Source organism: Gracilinanus agilis, chromosome 1, assembly GCF_016433145.1.
Source record: "Gracilinanus agilis isolate LMUSP501 chromosome 1, AgileGrace, whole genome shotgun sequence".
Classification (NCBI taxonomy): domain Eukaryota; kingdom Metazoa; phylum Chordata; class Mammalia; order Didelphimorphia; family Didelphidae; genus Gracilinanus; species Gracilinanus agilis.
The window spans coordinates 457,760,905-457,785,804 of NC_058130.1; positions in this window are offsets into that span (position 1 = coordinate 457,760,905).

The window sequence follows — 24,900 nt, forward strand, 5'->3', positions numbered from 1 at the left end:
GTTGCTCAGCTCGCGATTGAGTGAGTGAGAGCCCTTTTTAGCTTGGAAATGTCTCGATTCCACGTACCTTCCACGCTGTGCCCTGTTGTGGGGTTCCTCCGTTCGTCTGGACTTGTTTTTATGTCCCCTTGAGGAGTTTTGTATGTTTCGGTCAGGAGAGGTTAAGAGCTGCTTCTTACTCTGCCGCCATCTTAACCCGGAAGCCTCTAGTCATTTATATTTAATGATTAAGACCCTGTTCATTACTTTTCATTTTTTTAAAAAGGCTATAGATTTAAAAAAAATAAAAGATGTGATATTTTCTTTTAAAAATTATCTTAATTACTTGTCCATTAATCTCTTCATTATCCTCTTCCAGGAATCATTCTAGGAATGGATTTTTAAACCAGTTATGCATCTGAGGATAATTTTGAATTGGAACAATGATTTTTTCAAAATTATGTCAATGAAATCATTATTCCTGCTTTGAATTTTCAAATGGCAGGAAGTTAATTTATAAAGAGAGAGAGAGCGAGAGCGAGAGAGAAGGAAAGAGAGAGAGAGAGTGAGAGAGAGAGAAAGAAAGAAAGAAAGAGAGAAAGGGAGAGAGAGAGAGAAGGAAAGAGAGAAAGGGAGAGAGAGAGAGAGAGAGAGAGAGAGAGAGAGAGAGAGAGACAGAGAGTGAGAAAGACAGAGAGACAGAGAGAGAGAAAGAGAGAGAGAGAGAGAATCCTACATCATTCTTTTAGCTGACATTAAACTTTACCATGACTCTTAAAATTATCAGGAAACTTCATGTAAGAAGAGAACAAGAACACCATGGAAGAGTTTGAGGATTTTTCTTTCTTTTCTTAAGTCTCTCTGTTTTCAAGACAGAAAATTCCTTCATAAAATAACCACTATGTCCTCTATGAGAGAAAAAAAATTATATAGTATTGATTCTTGGAGAAAAGTAACCACCTTCACCAATAAAAATTAGAAATACAATTTTAAATATTAAATGTATATTTCATATGTGATATGTAGATATTTTATTTATTAATACAGTAATAACAACTATTCTATGTCCTTTATTTTCAGATGAGAAAGAGCCTAGTTAGCTCTTGTTTCAAATGAATCTGACTTGTCATTCTTTTCAAATCAATCTCTCCTAAAATTTTGGATCTCTTTTCTAAATTAATGTCCTGGTTTTCATAATGTTTATCTGTGAATATTTCCTATATTATCTTTTATAATATAAGATTTTTTGATGGCTGGGATTGAATTTCTTCATCTATATCTGTCCTAATTGTTTTTCTTATGGTAGACACATAATAAATGTTTACTGATTTGTACACTTGAACATGTCTTTGAGATGACCTCGAAGAAGATACATAAAAGAAAATATTCCATTCATCCTAGAAATTCATTTATTGGCATCTCTCCACTAACAATTCTGTTACTTGAAGAGACCCAGCTGATGGACCTATACATTCAAGAATCCAGTATCATAATTTGGAGACATACTATAAGATAAACAGCACCACACACCCTAAACAGTCTCAGAGTTAATAGGAAAGTCATACATTAGATGTTGTATAAGAAAATGAGAAGCAACATGTAACAGTTAAGAGAGCCATGGAGTTGGAGGCAGAAAGTCTGAGTTTGAAAAATCTACTCTGCTATTTACTACTCATGTAACCTTTGGCAAATCTCTTCATCTCACTAGATTTGTTTTCTCATCTGGAAAATGAGGGGGTTGAACTAAATGATTGCTAAAGGTCCCTCCATCACTTTTAAGTTCCAGAATGTGCTGATTAAAAACAAAAATTGTTGTTTCTACTGCAATATTTTGACCTTAAACATGAAGAAAAAAATCAAATGACTGTGAAGAGGTAACAGAAAGATGATGAATAATCAGTTACACTCTTTAAGGCGAGTGTTCTTAAAAATGCTTTTAAAAAAATTGTATGAAATTTTCATCACCAACAAAGTATTTTTGTCTCTTTGAGAAAAATGAATACTTGCTATTATAGTGAGAAATGTATCATGAATGGTAATCTTTACAAATACTACATAAACCACAATTACCAAAGTTGATTAAAACACAAAGTGAAAAATACTGTTTTGGCATCCTAATAAAATTTTCCCACTCTTGAAAGATTATTCAACTTCATATTAATAAATAGACCAAGATTTTCATATGAGGATAATATATCTAGGGAATGGAATCACATTTCAGGTTCCTCTCTGCCAGGTAGTTGTTAGTATCTGAATTGTCTCTTCCCTTTCTTCTCCCCTTAACATTGATTGTGACCAAAGGCCCAAGAATTCCAAAAATATGACTGTTTGGTGTTTCATAACAAATATGAGAAATCTCTCTCTGTCTCTCTCTCTCTCTGTCTCTCTCTCTCTGTCTCTCTGTCTCTGTCTCTGTCTCTGTCTCTCTCTCTCTCTCTCTCTCTCTCTCTCTCTCTCTCTGTCTCTCTCTCTCTGTCTCTGTCTCTGTCTCTCTCTCTCTCTCTCTCTCTCTCTCTCTCTCTCTCTGTCTGTCTCTCTCTCTGTCTCTCTCTCTCCTTCAGCTACTCTCACAGCATTGTTATAGTACTGGACCACTGGACCTTAAGGGGCATTTCAGATAGAAGAAGTAAAAGAGCACTATAGCCCATCCTTTTCAAGCTTTTTCTTAACTCTGTGGAGAATTTGCTCCCTAGAATTGTAGCTTGGGCTTTCTTGCAGGACCCATTGAGCCTAAGTCAGAGCTGGTGGATACATTGGAGGAGGGTAATTAAGCTAGAAAATCTGTGATACCTACTGAATATATCTGACGTACATGTGAAAAATGGGGTATTCTTGGAATCTGATGAATCGTGAAAATTATGAAATTTGAAAGAAAATCAAACAATTCTCTGTAAACGAATAAACAAACAAAATAAAACAAAAGGGAAATGCAAAGTATCGGTGGAGGTTCTAATTCAAAAATCTCAAGGCATAGGTAGTAATATGGAATTAAATGGGGCTGAATCATCAGGACTTCCATACAGATATTGAATTGATGCCCAAAATGGCCTTCTTCAAACCAAAAGCAATAAAGAAAAGAATCAAACTTCCTGTCTCAGAAGTTGGTCTTAGAGAGCTTCCCAAACCATGTGCACTTGCTACATATTAATTAGAGTGAACAAGCATTAATTAAACCCTTATAGAAACTGTCCTAAGCACTTGGGTTAGAAAGAAAGCTAAAAGAATGTCCTTGCTGTTCAGGACTTTACAGTCCAATAGGAAAGACAATATTCAAGCAAATATATGCATGCAATTTATACACAGGATAAATAACAGATAATCAACAGTATTAAGAATAAGCATCAAGATGGGTTTGTAGGATAAACATGCCTACTTCTTTTGTTAGATCTTTATGATATAGACTCAAAACCCTTAAGTATTTGGGTTGCACTCCTTTGGATATTATACAATTAATCAATATTATTCTTAAACTATTGTAGCCATAACTGAACACAAAAATACTCTCGGTGAGTTCTGATAAGGATAAAATAATTATCTTTTCATTCCTGAAAACTGTACTTTAGTGCGAAACCTGAGATTAACCTTTCCACCCTTAGCTAAGTTTATCTTTGGGCAAAAGACATTTCATTCATGATTCCTTTTAAATATATATGGAAGAAATATGTATGGAAAATACACACATATATACATATGAATGTATGTGTATATATGAAATAATACAAATTTCCAGAATAATAGTGCTAATATGATATTATTATGTATATTTTAATGAATTTTATTGATGTTATTCCTAAAATGCACCCTAAGATTGCATCATTTTTTGGCTGCTATATCACAGTATTGAATCATTGAGTTTGAGGTTCATTAAACTTCCCAGATTATTTTCAATATTACTGCCTACTAGTAATATTTCCCTTACCTTGAGCTGAACTTAATCTTTTAAAAAAGTGAATGTTAGATTTTACCTTTATCTTTACTGCCTTTCTTATCAAGATCATTCCTCATAACAGATCCCAGTGCATTAGCTAACTCTACCATCTTTGCGTCATTTGAAAATTGTATAAACATGTCTTCTAAGCAATTATCAAATAACTGATAAAAATGTTAAATAGCATAGGGCTAAGCGTAGATGTTTTGGGTACTCCAGTGGAGAGCTCATCACGTACTGGCATTGAACTGTGCAACCACTATTTGAATCTGGCTATCTAATAGTTTTCCATCTATATGATTAAATCATTACCTATTCTATATTTTTTTCATTTTTCCAAGAATAACATGAAATAATTTTACAAAAAAATTATTAGAAGCTAGTGAACTATTTTTGCACTATTCTACTCAACCATCAGATTAATAAACATGCAAAATAAACAATAAGATAAAAAATAAATAAGGTTAGTCTGGTATGCCCTGTTCTTGATTGCCCAATAGTTATGGTTTGTAATCAATACTTCCCATTCTGGATGTCAGCCAGGCCTTATTTTAATGATGTAGAATTATTCCATGAAACTAAGTCAAGTTCATTTTCTATTGCATAATACATCCAAAGTCTCTTTTTTCCTGTCTTTCCACAATAACATATATATATATATATATATAAACTTTCTCTCTACTCGTAGTCACTACCTTTATTCTGATCCTGCTTATAGTTGTAATAATCTATTAATTCTTCTTTCTCAACTTTCTCCCCATTCGAATTCATCTTCCATATTGTTATAAAAACCTTACTGACAGAAAACATGATGCTTGAACTAATCAAAGGTCCCAGGAAGTACCTGAGCTGTGCATTAAATAGCTGCTGCCTCAAAGCTACACTGACAGTATAGAAAAGCAGATCACAGTTGATGAACCAAATGATATGTGATGTTGAATCCCTTGTGAGCAGAGATCAAAGGGTATGAAAAGGGTTGCTGAGATTGCCACTGCCTGTACTAAGAATGGAGAATATGTGTGAGGAGGGATGTTTGTTTATAAAAGAGCTTTGTCCTGGTCTCTTCCACTTGTCATGTGTCATGGTATGGAAGGTGTATATTGTTATGAGGATAATAACAGAGAGTTTAGAGAAGCAGATAAATGATTTCAGGGTCAAATGATCTTTAAGTCAAGAGCCAGAGATTGACAGGCTACAGTGAGGAAAGGAGGGGGTAAAACACTCCTGATTCTCAAACCCCTCCCCCTCTAACTGCTTCTGCTTCAGTTGGTAGTGAAGACAGGAATAAAATTCTTCTGGTGAGTTTCTGTTATGGCTGAAACCCCAATAATGTTTCTTTCTTAAATTTATATTCCTCTCAGGTCAGTTAGAGGAGATATATAGAAATTATTTATCTAACTGTTGAGGACAGAGGAGATCTTAAACTGGCAGCCAACAGGATTCAACCCAAATGTCCAGACTGAATTGTAAGTATCTTCCCAAATAATTATCAGACACAGATTTGAAGGTAAAAAGTTATATTAGGAATTAACAAGGAAAATTAGAGAAGTTAATGAAGGTATTTGAATAAAGGAAAGGTGACCCTGAACTGTTAAATTGATGCCCCTTCCCCCTCCTCACTGGAGGGATGAAGCACTTAACTAAAACTGGCTCTCTAGCTATAGATAAATATCTTACTCTCTAATCACTAAGTAATATATAATTATATTAATGAAGAATAATAATAACAAATAGGCTAACCCTATGAGTAGAAATCACTAGCTTATACTACAATGGCCACCTCAGGTGAAACTCCAAGTCAGTAGTAGCAAGCAGAGAGTCTGCTCACATCCACTCCCACCAATTAACTGTCCTCAACCCTTCTCAACTGCCCCTCACCCAAAGTTCTCCAGGGGGGTCCCCTGGAATTCTGGGTGAGGCTATCCCTGTACCTTTGCAGGGATTCCATGCTTTGCATCTGCACACAACAGTATTTATTGGGTGTCATTAGGTTTGAAATAAGTAACTGCCTAAATTGGGTAGTATGGAGATGTCACACACTACCAGGACACACCCACACACCCCAAGTGATAGGATCTCACAGGACAGCAAGGGACCTCTCACAAGGGATGTGGGTGTTAGGTGAAACCACTCTAGTTATTGAAATGGCAGTTAGCAGTTACCAGTCATTATCCTCTGGGGAAAACACAAAGGTAACACTCTATGTGTCCTTCTTGGGGTTTGAGGAAAGACAACATGGAGTAAACAAAACAGTTTATTCTGGGCTTTAAAGTCGGAGTTTTGGGGATTTTTAATAAAGTTTAAGATGTTTTATGTATTCTTTTCAACATGTTATTGTTTAGTTTTCCCACTCTTTTTGCAGTTATATACCCTACACTGGTACTTTTTTTTTTCTTCTAAAGTTATTAAACCCTAAAACATGAGCTTTCCCTAAAATCATAACCGGAATGAGATAGGGATAAAGTTACAACTTCTGGAGATAGTGAATAAGACATAGTTTGATTTTCTTTTTTTCATATTTGCAAGATATTGCATCAAATATAGGCTATATAGTTTAGGATTGTAGACAAAAGCTACAGTTCAAGTTTATAATTGACAAGAAAGGAGAAATATAGAAAGCTTAATCTTTTGATGACTACATAATCTTTTTTCTTACAGGATGTTCACTGACTAATCCTACCAGGGAGATTTTCTAAGCAGAGAAGGATATTTGTTTCAGACCACAGCTGTCTACTTTTAAAAAATGACATTCTCTGGTTTTACATTCTTATATTCATTAACTTAAAAATTGTGTGTGTTGTTTTAATTTATGCATATATGTGAGGCTGAATCTATAATTAAGCTGAAGTAAAAATAGCTTCAACATAGTTATTCCAGAAACATAAACACATTTATAAAAATATGTTAACCTTTCTTTATTAAAATTTTGTCATTCAAAAGGCTGACAAATAAATTTAATTCCCAAGTATTTATACAAGATATTATACAAAATACACTTAAAAGCTACTATATGACCCAGTGGGCCAGAGGCCTGCGCTTGACCTTGGGTAAGGCTGTCCTGATTTAGGTTTTCTTTGGTATTAGTTGGGAATTCCTATGTGGCCTGGACTAATCCTTAATCCAGTCAAATGCCCAGTCCTAACTTTGGCTATCACCTACACTTTGATAACTCAGTTTCTTATCCTGATATTTGACTACATAATCTACTAACAAATAAAATGGATACATGATGTAAACATAAAGGAGATGTAATAAGCAAATTAAAAGAAGAGAGAGTACATTATCCATCAGATTTATGGGTAGGAGAAGAATTTATGAATAAACAAGAGATAGCATTATGAGTTATAAAACAGATAATTTTGAAAATATTATATTAAAATGTTTTGTACAAATAAAACTAATATAACCAACATGAGAAGGAAAGCAGTAAATCTAAGGGAGAGATTATAGACAGTTAACTCAGAAAGGGGTTTCATAATTAAATATATAGAGAGACCTTTGTCAAATATATGACCCATTTCCAAATTGATAAATGATAAAAAGATCTGAACAGTTTTTGGATGAAAATATCAAAGCTATATGTGAGTATATGAAAAAGGCTCTAAATCATTATCAAGTCAAGAAATGCAGATCAAAACATTTCTGAGATATCATACCACACCTATCAAATTGGCTAAAGTGGAAAAAGGTCAAAGTGAAAAGTGTTGGAGAGATGTGGAAAAATGAGGACAATAATAAACTGGTAGTGGAGCTATGAACAGATGAAACCATTTTTGAAAGCAAAAAGGAATTATGCTCAAAGAGCTATGAATCTGTGTTTATACCATTTGACCCTGTAATACCCTTATAGCATTTTCCCCCTAAGGTGATCAGAGGAAAAGAAGAGCCTTTAGGTTCTAAAATATTTGCAGCAGCAATCTTTGTCAAATAAGTGGAAACCGAAGAGATGCTCATCAACTGGGGAATGGCTGAACAAGTAGTGACGTATGAGTATGATGGAATACTACTGTACTGTAAGAATTGACGAAGTGGCTAATTTTGGAAAAAAAAAACATGGAAAGACCTACATGAAATTGTAAACAGTGAAAAAAGCAAAACCAGAACACTATATATAGCAACAGAAATATGGTTTGAAGAATGACTTGTGTATTTAAATCGCTAGAAAAAGAAGTGACACATATAAAAAAGTAAGGCATAGCTTTATACATACATTTATCTTTTTGTCAAATGATACCTTCTCTAATGGGAACAGGGAAGGAAGGGAGTTAATTAAATATTTTAATGTAACAAAGAAATGAACTAACTTGAAAAAATAAAAAAGGAGGAAGGAGAAAAGCATCTATTAAACACCTAATATGTGCCAGCCACTGTTCTAAGGACTTAACAAATATTATCTCATTCGATAATTATAAGAATTTTGGGAAGTAGGTACTATTATTATTATTATTATCTCTATTTTAGAGGTTGACAGAGGGAAAAAGAAATGAAGTGCCTGTCTCAGGATCACACAGCTAATTTCTGAGACCACAGTTGAACTTGTATCTTCTTGACTGCAGGCTCAATACTCTATCTACTCTACCTTCTAGATAGGAAGGAGCAAAGTTTCAAAGCATTTAAAATCCAAAATAAATGATTTTTATATATGATTGTGGAAATAATAAGATGATCTGCTTTTTAAGTGGAGTAAAAAGGTAGATTAGAATATGAAAAAGTTTCAGGTAGAGACCAATTATGTTGTTTTACTTTTAAGTTTGACATAATGGTAGTCTCACATTTGGGATAATCTGTCATATTTTGTACAGCCTTGAATTAGTCCTGAAATCTAAGTCTTTAGAAATCTGGTGTTTAATGATTCATAGACATGCTATAGCATTATCTTATATATTTAATTTTACTGTGATTATTATTGCTATTATCTCATTCTCGTTGTAATAAAGTTCAGATAGAAATACATTTAGAACAAGTTTCTACTGTGCTATTATTTTGTATTTAAAGTTCTAAGCAATATTAAGAAATGGATGAAGAGCTCTTTAAATTGAATAAGTATGTGGATGTGAAAGACCATTGAACAAATTTTCAAGACAACTACAGTGGCAGACAAGATGGAAGGGATGGCACATATCTCATCCAGTTATCACTTATAGAACCTATCCAGGTTGTCATCTTGACTGTGGGATGAATCTGAGAAAATTCAGGGCTTACTGTTGTCAGATGTTATACTCCTTTCCCTTGATATTGAAGTTCCTGGCAGAATTATGACAGTTCAGTTCTAAGACATCACGACCATGCCCACCTGGTAGACACAGACCACCACTTATTCAGAAAACCAGCCTGTGTGTTCATCTGGGTTTATGAATATGAGAAAAAAGATGCCAAAAATATTGCCCTTAAAGCTTGAATCAATGTCATATGCAGGAGGTTGTGAGAAAATAAAGTTTTCTCTATAATGATGCACAGATTCCAGGAAATGTTACCCTTTGAGAATTCTGGAATTTTCCAGGATAATTACTTATTTGTATTTATAGAACAGGGATTTGTCAGTCTCTCAACCTACCTGCACTTATTAAGTACTGTTACTGCCTTCAAGGAAGGAAAGACCTCACATGGTAATATAGAAGATAACATGTAAAAAGGTATGTATATACATATATATGTACACACACATATATACATATATGTATATACAAACACATAATCATTTATCTGTGCATATGTACCAGATATATATATTTACTTATTTATAAAGGATAGTAAGCTTCTGGAGTTTGATTCCAGCTACCTAACTGTAACTTTAAAGTTATCTGGTAGTTAAAACATTTTTGCAAACTCCAAGGATGTGACATATTTTCCAATATTTCATTTTGTAATCTGTATTGATTAATACAACTGGGTTCCTTAAGGATAAACTTTGGTGTAATTTCTGGTGGCAATGATCTAATCTTAAATCATTAACATTATCCAAATTCATTCCAATAAGTCTTGCCTTCTTGTAGAATCAGAACTTAAAGGAATTAACCTTGTACTGCTATCTTCCTCCTTTGGCCATCATGATATTTTCTAGTAGGGCTAGCATGCAATCCCAGGTAATCCTGCTATTTCTCAGATTCACAGAAGTTTAATAACACATGGCAGTGTCCTAACTGAGTCAGTGGCATTTTCAGAGCTCGATTGACCAGTATGCTCTAATTGTTAGAATGTTTTTTCCTTACATGAAGCCTAAATTTTCTTCTTTACAAATTTCTACTGTTACTCCAAGTTCTAGGAAAAAATAGAACAATTCTAACCCATTTATTTATTTAGCTATACAAATACCTGAATATGATTACAGTGTTACCCTTGAGTCTTTCCTTTTACAGCCTGACTTCTTCATTTTATTCAACTGGATCTTATATGAAATGGATTCAATATCCATTTCCATCTAGGTAGTCCTCCTCTGGATATTCCTCAGCTTATCAATATCCTTTTTAATTGGTTATACATAAAATTAAACACCATACTTCAGGTGAGGACTGACAAGGACAGAATGCAGTCAAAGCTATGCCCTTCTTAATACAGCCCACATTTACCTTAACTTTCTTGGCGCTTCATCAGATTGTGACTTGCAATATAATAAACCTTTAGAATAGATCATCTTCAAAACAATTATTATCTTACCATAGCTTCTTTATCTTTTACTGATGAAATTTTTTTGTCTAAATGTAACTTTATATTTATCATTATTGAATTTTATTTCTTCAACTCAGCTCTGTACTCTTGCCTGTTAAGGTGCTTTTGAATCCTTTCTGTCTCTTCTAAGCTATCCATTTCATCTTTCTGAAGGTGAAAAATTGTATGATTATGATATCTATGACTGTTACTTGGCCTTTTTTCCATCTTCTGTAATTTTTTTTGTCTGAGTTGTTTGGTGAGTTTTTTGTGTATCTTCATTTGTCTCTTCAGGAAATTTTCATCTTTTCTTCTTCACTGAAATGGTTTGCATTTGTTGCTTTTGAATGTCATTCTTGATCTTGTCCATCTCTCCTGGGCTTGCCTTTCCCAGAAGTATTTTATTCAGTGGAAATATCAGTCTTTTGTCTAAAGTCTTTGACATATGATTTTTGTAAATCTAATATACATGTAACATTATGCTCAGATTCCTCTACTTCTTTTTTATAAGTTCTAGGATAGAGTCATCACATTCCATAGGATTGCTATCATTTTCAAACCATGTACCAGCCCCTTTTTTTAGTGTAAATAAGATGCAAAATAGAATTTTCTCTCATTGATTTCTCTACTTATTTTTATTAAATAAGCATTATTTAATTAATTAAATAATCCCTAAGGAAAGTCAAGAAAAAAAAGTCGTTCTCATTTTTTAGGAGAAGAATGAGAAATAAGTCCTCTGGGGGTTTGTGTGTGTGTGTGTGTGGGGGGGTGTCTGGGTGTATGTGTGTGTGTACAAAGCAGATGGAATCAATTTAAATGAGTGCTTGATTCCTTTCTGGTTATGATGGCCTGTTCTCTATTTGACTTCCACAACATAGAGATATTCTAGATCTTGCATTACTCACAAGTACTCCATTTCCATTGATTCTGAGATTACATTGGATCATAATCTTCCATTACTCCATTTCTACCTCTGCTTTATGACTAACATTTACCCTGTTATTTATATTCACTCTGACCTCTAATCACTCTATCCCTCAATTATTTTTCAAGTCACCCCTTCTATAATGGTTAAATCCTTCTTTCCCTATTTCAACACCTTGGTGAACACTGGCTCAAATCTCCTTCCTCATAACTCATATCCTTTGCTCCTTTGTTCTTACATTCACCATGCCTTACCAAAACCCAACCTTGTATTACTCTTACCACTCTCTGCCTTCCCTTAAGGTCATTGTGGGAAGAGTCATAAGCTTGCTCTCTCTCTCTCTCTCTGGCTCTCTATCTCTGTCTCTCTCTCTCCAATTTTTAAACATTCTCAATGTCTCATCCTTTAAAATATACACACTTGATTTTTTCATCTCTGCTACTTATCATTTAAAACTTTCCTCTTCTTTTCAGTTAAATTCCTTGAGAAATCCTTCTACTTTCTCCTAATTTCCTCTCTTCTCACTCTTCTCTAAACCCTTTGAAATTTTTATTTCAGTCTTATAATTTGTTGAAAACTTTACTCTCTCCAAAGTCAACATGATGTCTTAATTATGAAATTTATTTTCTCCACTCAGTTATAGTCAAATTCATTTTTACCTTTCTGCACCATTTCGTCACCATTCATTACTATTTGCTACTTTATGCTCTCTCCTTTCTAAGTTTTCATAACAGTTTTCACTCTTACTTTTCCTCCTACTTGTTTCACCTGTCATTTTATATTGTTGGCTTTCCTTCCATATGATACCCATTCACCACAGGTGTCTCTTGAAGGCTCAATACTTGTCCCACCTTTCTCTTTTTCCTCTCTATTATCTTGCTTACTTATTTTATTTAGCTCCCATGAATTCAATTTATCATTGCTATGAAGATGGTTTCCAGATCTATGTATTCATGACATCCTCTCTTGTGAATTCCAGTTTCCTATACCAAGCAGTCTTTTGAACATCTTCCTCTGAATATTCCATTGATATGATCTTGTTCCAAAGAGAACTCATTATGTTTTCCTTCAGACCAAAACTTTCTCTTCCTACCTTTCCTTTCCAACTTCCTCATTACTTTGAAGGGCATCACCATTTTTTGAAAAGAAGCAGGCTCACAACCTCAGTGTCATGCTGGCTCCTCTCTCACACTCAGATCATGTTTCTACCTTCACAACATCTCTTACATATGCTTCTTCTCCCCTTAATCCAGCACCACTGTGAAGGTTTATACCTTAATTATTGTAAATATACTTCTAATTGATCTTGCTGCTACAAGTATTTTTTCATTCCAATCCATAATCCATTGTGTTGCCAAAATTATCATTCTAAGCTGTAGGCCTCATCATGTCACTCTCCCTATTGAATAAATTAATTGAGTTTCATATTACCTACAGGATTAAATGTAAAAATTTCTTTTTAGCTTTTAAAGGCCTTAAAACTAAATTCCTCTCTACTTTCTCAGTCTTATATTTTATTCCCCTCCGTATATTAGATATTTCAACCAAACTGACATTATTTTCTATATATGAAACTCCATCTTCTGACTCCATTCCTTTTCATGGGTTGTCTCCAAATCTAAAATGCTCTCCTACCTCATTTCTGTATACTGACTTTCCAGATTTTCAAGATACAGTAATACAAGATGCCTTGATTGTTCACGTCTCCTTCTAGTACCTTCTCTCAGGAATGATGTCTTTTTAATACTGATATATCTTATATGCATAATTTTGATTTCATTTGCTATCTCCTTCATTAGAATACGAGCTCCTTATGGACAAATGCCACACTGGTTTTTTTTTCTTTCTTTTTATCTCCAGCACTTTGCAGCTTGTCTAAATACAATAAGCATTGAACAAATACTAAATGCTTGTTCATTGAAAATAATTGCCTTAGGAGTTGATTTCCTTTTGACAGGATGGTAGAATAAAAAATACTCAGAGCCTGCCAACCACTCTCCAAATGACCACAGAAGAACAAAAAGACCTCAAAATGAATCCTGGGGTGCCAGAGACAAGAGAAGGGAAAAAAAGTACTTTGTCCCAGAACAATGTGAAGAGTCATCTAGAAGCACCATCCTTACTGTAGTAGGAGGACATAGTCCAAAACACCACCAGCAAAACTAGGGGCATGATATAATTCAAGAGACAGGTAAAGAGCATCGCAAATTGGGTTTAATCTCAGCAGGGTGAGAGTGAAAACCAACATAATACAAAACAAGTGGAAATGGGAAGAATGTGAACCTACATAATACATCATTAACAGAAGTTAGGTACAACATAGCACTGACAGCAGTTGGAGAAATTGAGGTCCAGACTTGGTAGGATTGAGCAGAACCCAATTTGACCCAAGAGAATTGCATCCGAACTGAATAGCTGCAAACAACTTCTCACAATAGACCAACAAGGCTGTTACTGCTGAATGTTCAATATGACAACAAGATAGCTAAACCCAGGGGGCAGCTGGGTAGCTCAGTGGATTGAGAGCCGGGCCTAGAGACGGGAGGTCCTAGGTTCAGATCCAGCCTCAGACACTTCCCAGCTGTGTGACCCTGGGCAAGTCACTTGACCCCCATTGCCTACCCTTACCACTCTTCCACCTATAAGTCAATACACAGAAGTTAAGGGTTTAAAAAATTAAAAAAAAATTAAAAAAAAAAAAAGATAGCTAAACCCACCCCAAGCACTAGAAGAGATCACAATGTAAGCATAGGACTATTCTCCATCCATCCCACAAATAGAGCTAAGCTTAAGCATATAGACAAGATTCAAGGGAAAAAATGAGCAAAAGACATAGAAAAGGACTGATTCTAGAAAAAAAATATTTCAGCAATGGAAATGATCAAAATGCAAAATTAAGAGAAAACATTGATACAAAAATAAAAATATCTAAAATCTCAAAGAAAAATGTGAAAGAATGTCAAGCCCAAAATAAACACTTACAAGAGCTCTAAAAAAGGACAGAAAAACAAATCATAAGAAACTTAGAAGGAAAATTGAAAGGAAAATAATAGAAAAAAATGAATAGTTTAGAACAAAAAATTACTGAAGAAAATAGTTGACTAAAAAAAAAAGAAGTGAAATACCTCAAAAAGAAAAATAGATCCCTATTTAAGAAGTACAAAACCTAAAGGAGGAAAATGGCATCCTAAAATTAGAATTTGACAAATGAAAGCTAATTTCTCCTTAAGACNTCTTTGAAAGCTTTGGAATAAAGAACATTTCAGGGAATAATAATAGTAACAGTAAAAGGAAAATGGAGAAAGCAAAAATATTAAATGACCAGCTATTACATTTTGTCAGATCTCTAATGCAGGCTATAAGACAATTCATGGTGCCCTATGGCCACTTAAATATTAAAAGAGCAATAGAGGTGGAAAAATACATGTTAATACATAGCGATTATTATGAATACTGGAGCATAGTATAGCAGACAGAACACTAGCTCTGGAGCCAGCAACCTGGCTTCAAATACTGCCTCTTAAAGAGTATAGTATATATTACATAGTATATTATCTATATAGTATTTAGTATATAGAATATTGCATGTGGCTAATTTGTACATAGTTATTTACTTACCTCAGCAGGAATTGTCTTTTACTTTTCTAATTATTCTCAGCATTTAGCGTAGTGCCTAACACATAGCAAGTGCTTCATAAATGGTTTTTAATTACATTTGAGCTTAGAACTTCTAGACTCCCAATCTAGCACTGTGCCTCCTAGCTGTTATTACAACTCATTTTGTTATATTCTTATTTTGTAGCCTGTCAATTTTTTAAACAGACTCAGCCATCTAATATTTTCTCACCTGATTTTGTGCATTTGAAAATTTGATGTGGTGTATCCAAGTAACTGATTAAAACAAAACAAAATAAAATAAAACATAAGCGCCACAGGACCAAGTAGAGAACCCTTTAACTCTCCAGTAGAGATTCCATGATCATCAACCAATTCTTAATAAATCCAATCTACCTAAGTCTTCTATATTCTAGAATATATTCTTCCATTTTTGCATAAGGACAGTATGAGACATTTCAAATCTTTTGCTGATGAAGATATTTGTCGAATGTTTTGCTGTGGGTTGCGGGTATATTATGTTTATAACATTCTTATGATCCTCTATACAGAAACCTTGCTACGATGATGCATTATCATCCACAATGATTTCCCTGCCTCCAGTTCCTTTATACTCTAATTCACACTCTTTTTCATTGATAGATATACAGAAAAACCTATCACTGTGTGAAACTCTCAATGACTCTCCTCTGTTAACTGGAAAAAGGCAAGGTTCTCTAACTTTACTTCAGTGTGCAGAAAGTTTGCTTTTGTTTACTTTGCTTGCCTTTTCTCAGATAACTGCTCCCCCAAACGTCTATTCTTCAGGCTCACTGAATTATTTATAGTGACTTTTTCTTATCTTTGCATTTCACTCATTTTCCCCTCTAGTTATATGATAGCTTCCCTCCACCTCTGCCTTTGGATGTCCTTTGAGATCACACTTACATGGTACCTTTTCTAAGAAGTATGTATTCTGAAATGTGGCAGCAGAATATGATTCATTTGCTTTTCTAGCATTTATATTCTTTATAAAGGCATGTTAAATATTCTAATTTGTATATATTTTATAAACTTTTGTGTACTCACTTTACCACTTTCTACCAGATTATAAACTCATGGAGGGTAGTCTTTAGAATTTTATATATGTATATATATATATATATATATATATATGCATATATATAAAACTCACCAATACATCATATGTAAAAGTGAAACCCATTGGGAATCAGAAGATCTGATCTACTACTTTGACTACTTACTAACCTAGGTGACCTTCACAAAGTCATTTAATCTCTTTGAGGTTCAATGTCTTCACATATCATATGAGAAGTTAGATTATATGAATGTAACTTAGCTTCCAGCCTTATAAATGTAATTATAGGAATGCAAAGGAAATGTTTGTTGAATAAATGAATATTTTCATTGAAATATGAAAATAGTTTTCCAGGTTTCTATCTTTTTCAATTTCTAAGCATCAGATAAGCTTCCCAAAGGTCAATACACAATTTATGCATTAGGACATAACTTCACAGCAGACTTCATTTTAAGGAACTCTCTTCTCATTTCAAAACTATTCATATCATATGAGTATTGACCTTCAATTTCAGGATTATAGAAAAGTGGTTTTAAAAAAAATTTCCAATATTATAACTTTTTTCACACAAAAAATATTTTTTAAATTACCATAGAGAAAGTGTACAATGCCCTTCAATCACAATGAACTTTGTTATTTACTCTGGTATACCACATTTAAAATGGAGAGGTTATTTTTTATTTAAGAGAGATGGCAATAATTAACATATTAGTGGTTATATTCTATGCAGAGTAGCTCTCAGGAAGAGAATGGAGAGAAGTTCATTTTAGCTTCCCAGGAGAAAAGATTATTGTGGGATCAGCAGCTTTGATTCAGACCTTGGAAGACAGAAGTTTTCATGTTAGTTCATAATCAAGTGATTCTTTGGGGTGGAGAAAGAATTTTATACATCCCCATTTTATATTACATTAAAGAAGAGTGCATAAAACAAAAAAAATAGATTTGCATTTATTTCATTTTATTTAATTGAATAATATATTTTGGGTTGCAAATAACCTTCTAGATGAGGAAATTTCTCTGAATTATAGACAATTCTATTTTTTACTATACCATGCCAAATATCATATTTAATATTAAGATCAGATTCAAAGTCAAACATTTATGTATATCATCTTTTCATAATATGTAAAGGAATGTGAGGAGGTGGGAGAGAAAGCAGATATTTTTGTGTGTATATTCAAGACACTGTGCTAAGTGGTTTACATATATTATCTTATTTGAACCCCTCATTAATCCTTAGGCCTGAGTTCCGTAATTATCTCAATTTTACAGATGTTAGCTGGATGAGAATATTGAGGCACAGATTTTAAATTACTTCTTCAGGATCACACAATGTCTGAGACTATATTTTTGCTAAGGTTTTCCTGACTCCAGGCTCAGTACTCATCTATTGCCACACTTTGTTTGGCTAGGTTTGAAGACTTATGGTGTATAATAAGGTTGGAGAGAGAATTTTGATTTGTATTGTAAAGGGCTTTAAATGTCAAACAGGAGTCTATAGGTAAACCAAAAGGTAACAGGAATTCATTGGAGTTTATGGGAGAGGAGAGTAGCAAGATCACTTATGCTTGTGTTCTAGAGAAAATCACTTTGACAGCTGGTGGAGAATGAATTGAAGAGAAGATAGTTAAATTTATTGTCTTATTGACAAGACAATTAATTGCTTAAGAAGCATTTTGACAAGCATTTCTTAGAAAATTTGCTGCTCGGATATTCAAGTGTATAAATATTCAGAAATTATGTCTTTAAACCTCTTATCTAATGGAGATACGGCTTCTAGTTCATATAATTTTTATAAAATTTCTTTAAGAACCTTAAAATTAATATTCTTAACTTCTGCTTCTCTGTTTTAGGACTGCATTCAGAAGAAAAACTAAAACAAAATTATTCAGAAACCAATTATTTACTTATTATTCAATTATTTGTACATTTATGCATAAATCCCACCTCAAAGTCCAACAGAATTTTTGGATTCTTGGCAGACTTCTTAGTTTTAAAGGTAATTGGTTTATTTTACAAGTAACAGTTAAGGGCATTTTCCTACTCACATGGCTTGCCCTAAGAAGAAAGGAAAAAAGAAATTGTGAAATGGAAACTATTAGCTCCCAACTAGACTTAGGCTGCTCTGATTTTATAAATTATGGCCTCAATATTTGGAAGTCATTTCCTGTTAAATAGTATCAGTAATCTATCTCCCTGCTAACTTGGAGGAAGAGTAATTAAAAATGAACTCAGAGATGGATATAAAAAGACCAGAGGTATAGAGAAGAATAGACTGAAACTCTCTGCATTGGATAAGGTATTAGTGTCTTGAGGCAGCCATATGCTCCTAAACATATCTGTCTCATGTTTCATGGTACCAGTGTTAGCTGATAACTGTGGTCACTTTCATATAATAACAATGTAATGAAATTTTAATAATAAATTGGTGTTGTTCATTATTAATTAATTTTTTAGTTTTAATTAAATTATTTATGTAAATAATTTAATCAATTATTAACATTATTAATAATTTATCAATGGGCCAGCTTTTGTCTGGCTCTCTACAACCTCATTTGAAGTTTTCTTGGCTGAGAAACTAAAGTGGTTTGCCATCTCAATGTCTAGCTTATTTTATAGATGAGGAATTGAAACCAACAAGGTTAAGCCCATGGTCACATGGCTAATAAGTATCTGATACTGGATTTGAACTGATGAATGTAAGTTTTCCTGATTCCAAGTAGAGTGCTCTATTCACCATGCCAGCTAGCTGCCCAATTGTAGAAGGCCGATTGGAGAAATAGGGTCTGGATAGGGCCTATTATCTGGATTCCCTACGTGACTAATCCAGGCTGTGGCAGTCTTTGTGTTTGGTCCTGGTCACCTGAGCCCTGAAAAGTTCTGGTACGAGCATGTTGGTTAATCCAAAATCAACTTTACCCCTCCAAGAGGCTATGGGAAGTCATTTAAAGAAATAGAGTCTGTAATAGATATTTTATCTGGATCCCATTACAGAATCATAGGCAAGTAAAACTGTGAGTATGATTTTTTCTGCACTGCATGCCAGGACACAGACAGAATGGGCCATCTAAGGTTAAAATCTGAGACTCCTCTTTTGACTCATTTTTAGATCCCCACCTTTTCTTAATATTCTTATTAGAAAGCTTTGAGTCCTTAGCAGACCAGCAGCTACTGAATTAACCATTTTTCTCCTTGATAATTAAGAAGCCTGAACTCTAAAAAATATATTACTTAGATAAGGCCAGAGACAGATAAGCTAAACAAGACTTTATCTGACCAGGTGCAGTCCTAGACAGGACTAAATTAGTAAAAATCTCTATGAAATATATTTCTGCTCCCAGAATTAACCCCCTACTAATTGGTGGTCAGAATTTGGCCTTTGACCCTGGACCTATCCCTCTACTTTTTAGACTTTAATGGGTTTTTGTATGATTTGTAACCCCTTCATAGCTGTGATTCTTTCTCTGTGTTATTATATACCAGTATATAATAAACTCAAATCTCCATATCAGTTGGAGCAGATATGAGATAAACATTTATTCTAACTGTTCTCATTCAATCAGATGCCATTAAACACCACTTAGGACCACCAAAAATAAAGAGCTGGTGCTCTATACCCAATAATAGTAGATATAATTTCAGTAGAACTTTTAGGTTTGAAGAATATTTTATGAACATTTTATTTTTTCTTCAAAAATAATCATGGAAGGTACTTGTTATTAATATCCTCATTTTACCTATGAGGTAACTAAGGCAAAGAATGATTAAGTGACTTGCTCAGAGTGGTACAACCAATTAATATCTAAATCTGGATTTTAATTGATCTTCATGACTCCAAATTTAGCTTTCCACCCACCATGCTACATCTCTGTCCAAAGTACCTAGCTCAATACACCTAATTACCAGTCGGGGGACCTATTGGACTTCTCTCCTCATGCATGTAGATACATATGAGAGTGAAAGTTCTCATGTTGGATAATAGATTTAAAGGTGGAATGGACTTTAGAGTTTATCTAGTCAAACTCCATGATTTTATATGAGAGAAATCAAACTCCCAGATAGGTTACATGACCTGTCAAAGGAATAGAGGCAGAGCCTGTATTTTAACCAAGGTTCTTTGACTCCAGACCCAGTGTTCTTCCTACTACACCTAATTGTTTCCAGTGATTCTCCCTTTGCACTGTCCACAAAATGGTGATGTAAGATTAAAATTAATATCCAATAAATCCAAGTATTATGTTTTATAAGATTTATTAATAATCATGTGAAGTAAAGAAATAAAAAGGTAATTATCTAACAAAATAAAAACACATGCCCAAATTCTACTTGTCTGTTTAAAAGAGTGCTCCACCAAAGCAGTGTGAGGAAGAGAAGAGAGAGCAAGGCAAAACTACACAGAATTTATACCCTGCCTATATCAATACATAATGACAGGAAGAAAGTGGGCTCCTGGGAATAGTAGTTTCAGGGTACAGACCCTAATTACACAGTGAGTTGCAAGGAGGCTATGATAAAAACAAAATCCTAGTTGTGTTCTGATCTTATAGTTTTATCTGTAACCTTAGATGTCCTGGTGGAAAACCAAGGTTCATTGGCCAGCAATCCTGCCTAATAGGAAAATATCAGGTTCAGAATCAAATTAGGATAGCTTCTCCTCCCCCATCTCCACTTCTTCCTCTGAAGTAGGTGTCATGTAGGTTGGCCCAAAGGTGATAGACCAATGATCTACTCTCCTCCCCTATCCTGCTTCACCAGAGTAAAGATTGAAGAATTTATCAGTCATTACTAGACCTATTTTATTATTATTACTAATTCTTAATAGGCCTATTTATGTCCACATATGTTGCACCTAGATCATCCTGTAATTCTTTCTGCTTTTTTGGGAAATTCAAAAATTTATTAACAACAACAACAAAATAAAGCAACATAGCTTACTTTAAATATTTCCTCCTTTAACCCATAATGATAGACTGATATCTCTGCCATAAACTAAGAAGGGATGCTCCTCACCAGAACTTTTAGAACTATTAGACTTTTCCTCCAAATCTTGCCCTCTGACCTTGCCCTATACATAAGGAAATATTGCATGTCTGGATCAACTGCAGATTTTTTAAATTAAAAACAAACAAAAAACCAGATCAAAATCATGAAATAATTAGGACATAACAAATGAACAAATGATAAAAGAAACCTATTAGCCAAAAGGCAAGTGAGGAAGGAGGCATAGGATGGATAAACCTCTGGGGATTCTTTTCCTAGTTCTCACAGAGGGAAATAGGTCGTTATCCTCAAGCTAACTCCTGCTAAAGCTTTTATTATTATAAATTTCTAACATTAGACCATAGTCCTGGTGTCCATATCAGTTTTGTAACTTTTAAGTCACCTCTATAGTTCCCAACTACTTCTGTCTCTCTCTTCTTTCTCCCACTTGGTAGAGGTGAATAGTAGCCACCACCCCACACCAGCTTTTCAGCATCCCTGGGTAATATAATCTTATAATGCAGTCCCCAAATTACCTACTATTTAGTCCTTCTTCAGAGAGGGTCTAGGCCACTCCTCTAATAGGTTATAACACCTGTCTCTGCCCTGTCCATGGAGTATAAGGATAGTGTACTCCATTACATATTGATTAATGTTTGCTCCCAACTAATTTCTTTACTTGTCAGAAGTCAGACTAATCTAACATTATGAGGCTTTTTATGATTCTGAAAGTTATTCCTAATTTCAGGGGCTCCTTAGAATAGTTGGTAAATAAGACAAAGTAGTAAATGTTAGTTAAGTGGCATGCCATACCAGTTAGAAGGCATTTGTCATAAGAACTGGAACTCTTTCTTATTTTCCAAGCATTGTTTACATCATGAAAAAACTGTACATTGAAACACTGTAAAATTGCAAAAGGTTGCATTTTTCTCAGCAGTGTCCCTGATGTGCCAACCTTGAGTTTCAATGGAGGATGATGGTCAAATTCACTAATAAATATTAAATTTCCCTCTTATCTCTTAGCTAGAGAGAATAGCTAAGAGCAAACAAGACTAAAGAAGTATTAGTTGCTGAAGATATCTCTCCTGCTCAGTGAGTTTTTCGTATATTCAAAGTAAAATGCTGTTTCTGATCTGACAGTTTAGCTAAAGCTCAAAATTCTGGCTCTTCTCTAAAAAGAAAGGAATCCCACACATTCTTATCATAGAATATTAAAATATTTAATGATTATTCAAAGACTATCACAGTACAGGTGACAAGATAGAAGCAGAAACAACTGACACAAAGGACAGCTAGGTGAGTTATGTTCTTTTGGATGCAGTTGTTCTTTTCAGTTCTTCAGTCATATATCAGTCAACAGAAGGAGAACAAACTAGCAAGAAATATAGTATAGACCTAAGATGCAAATCACTCCAAAGGTTCTCTAAATGGATAAATTTAATTGACTTTTGTCAAATATTCTTCTCAACCTTTCTTGAGCATGTTCAAAAGTTGACTTCTGCCTTAATATTTTCTCCCTCTGCAACTTATATGACTAATCTGTCTCTTAGTTCTCTGTTCTCTTCAACTAGATAACTTTCTCTTCCTACTGTGTGTAGGTATCCCTCAAGAATCAATCCTAAGCCTTCTTTCCCTTTCCCCCTACATTTTCTCCATATTAGGGGTTAAAACAGCCTCCAGAGAACTCTGAGGAGAACTCAGTTCTATACTTTCAGTCATTATAAAGTCTGGCTTTGAGTCCTAACAAATAAACAGCAAATATATCACTCTCCTTTTCCTCACTCTTAGACTTTTAGCAGATTCTAGTTTACGTAATGACTGCAAAAGAATACTACCTAGATACCATTCAGTTGTTAATCCATCAATCTAAATGAGACAATGTCACTTCATCTTTTCAGATCAACATAAGCAATATTCTTGTTTTTAGTTCTTAAAATAAACCTATGAATTCACTAGACAAAACAACTAATTGGAGAGAATTTGAAGACATGACAAAATACTTTCCCTATAAAATTATATCCAGAATTATTCTGATGATGGACAAAGACTTTATATTGTATTTTTTGAGTATAGAATGAAGGACTTAATTTCCTTTTTATTTTCTTTAATTCTTAATTCCAATTAACTTCTTCATTAAATATGTACCTTAATTAAGGCATGAATATTCATGAAAGAAAACACTGAAAATAAGGCCACTGTGGAGATTCAATTGCTATTTGCATCTTTGAGCAAATAATTCATGACATATGACATAGCTTTCAAATTAGCTAGATCCTGACTAATCAATTATATTTATATACATATCTCTAGACACAGGAAAAGAACGGGGATTTATTCCATAGTATGAAGACCTTTAATTCCTTCAGGTAGTATGCTATGTCAAATCTTATCTTTGATATGTTTGCCAAATTTCCATCGTAATGCCATGAGGTATAAGTATGAAATACATAAATACATAATCAAGTAGCCAATCTAATTTTATAATGATGCTGTAACTAATAAATAAAAAATTCTGATTCTGATCCAGAGAATCAAGGATATTAGATGAGCACAGTTTTATCATTATCATCTTAATTTTATTTTCTGTCACTTATAGCTCAGTATTTTGGATGCCTAGGAAAACAAAATTCATCAGATTTCCTTGCATCTCTTTTAGCACTTAGAATTTCTTATGCCCTTATTTTTGTTGGTTTTGCCAGACCTGTGATTTTATTGGAATACAATTGGGGAATTCCTTCTTCCAAATGGGATTATCATTTACTTTGCAATTTTTAGTCCATGAGAATTTTCTGTGCAACAGAGGCATTAAATACCTTGACCAGAGTTAAGTAGTCAGCTGTCAGAGGCAGGACTTGAATTCAGGTATTCTTGACAAAATGAACAGATTTCTACTTACTACACTAATCTGTATTAAGCACTTAAGTTCTGAATTCAATTATATAATTTGCAAAGGTTTTTTGACCCCTTTAACTAGATCACAAATTCTTGAGGATGTCATTTTTTTCATCTTAAGAACTGATTTGAAAATATACAAGGTTTCCCAAAATTCTTCATGTAGCTTTAAGCTTCTTCTGATTGCATCTGCAGTAACTTTATGTTTGTCTTCTGCCAAAAAAGAAGTTTTTTACTCATCTCATAAAAGTGTACTCATCTCAAAAAAATTGTTTAAAATTTGTTAAGAGCCCCTATAGATGATCTCCACAGCAATTCTATGTAACTAAAGTTGTTAGATGTCCAAAGTGAACACAATTTAAGATAATTAAACTATATGTCCGTCTAGTTCAACCAGAAGCTGAATCTGTCAACAAGTATTTATTAAATTGCTTCTTTGCATTAGGTATTATGTCCTAAATGCTGAGCAAAGAAAAATCAGGAAATGGTCCCTGACCCGAAGGAATCAAATAGAGAGATAAAATTTACATGTGTAGGTACATGTAAGACACATATAAAGTCATAACATGGTAACTTTGAATGGAAAAACAAATTAAAAACAAATAGACAAAATCATTAGATGTTAGAAACACCAGGAAAGACCTAAAGATTTAACATTTGATACAATTCTTGAAAAAAGCCAAGATTTCCAGGAAGTGGTAGAATTAAAGAAGAGAAATTCAGGCATAGAAAACTGATGCAAATAGCTCAGGCATGGGAAACAGCATATCTCATAAAAGTGTACTCATCTCAAAAAAATTGTTTAAAATTTGTTAAGAGCCCCTATAGATGATCTCCACAGCAATTAAAAACAAATAG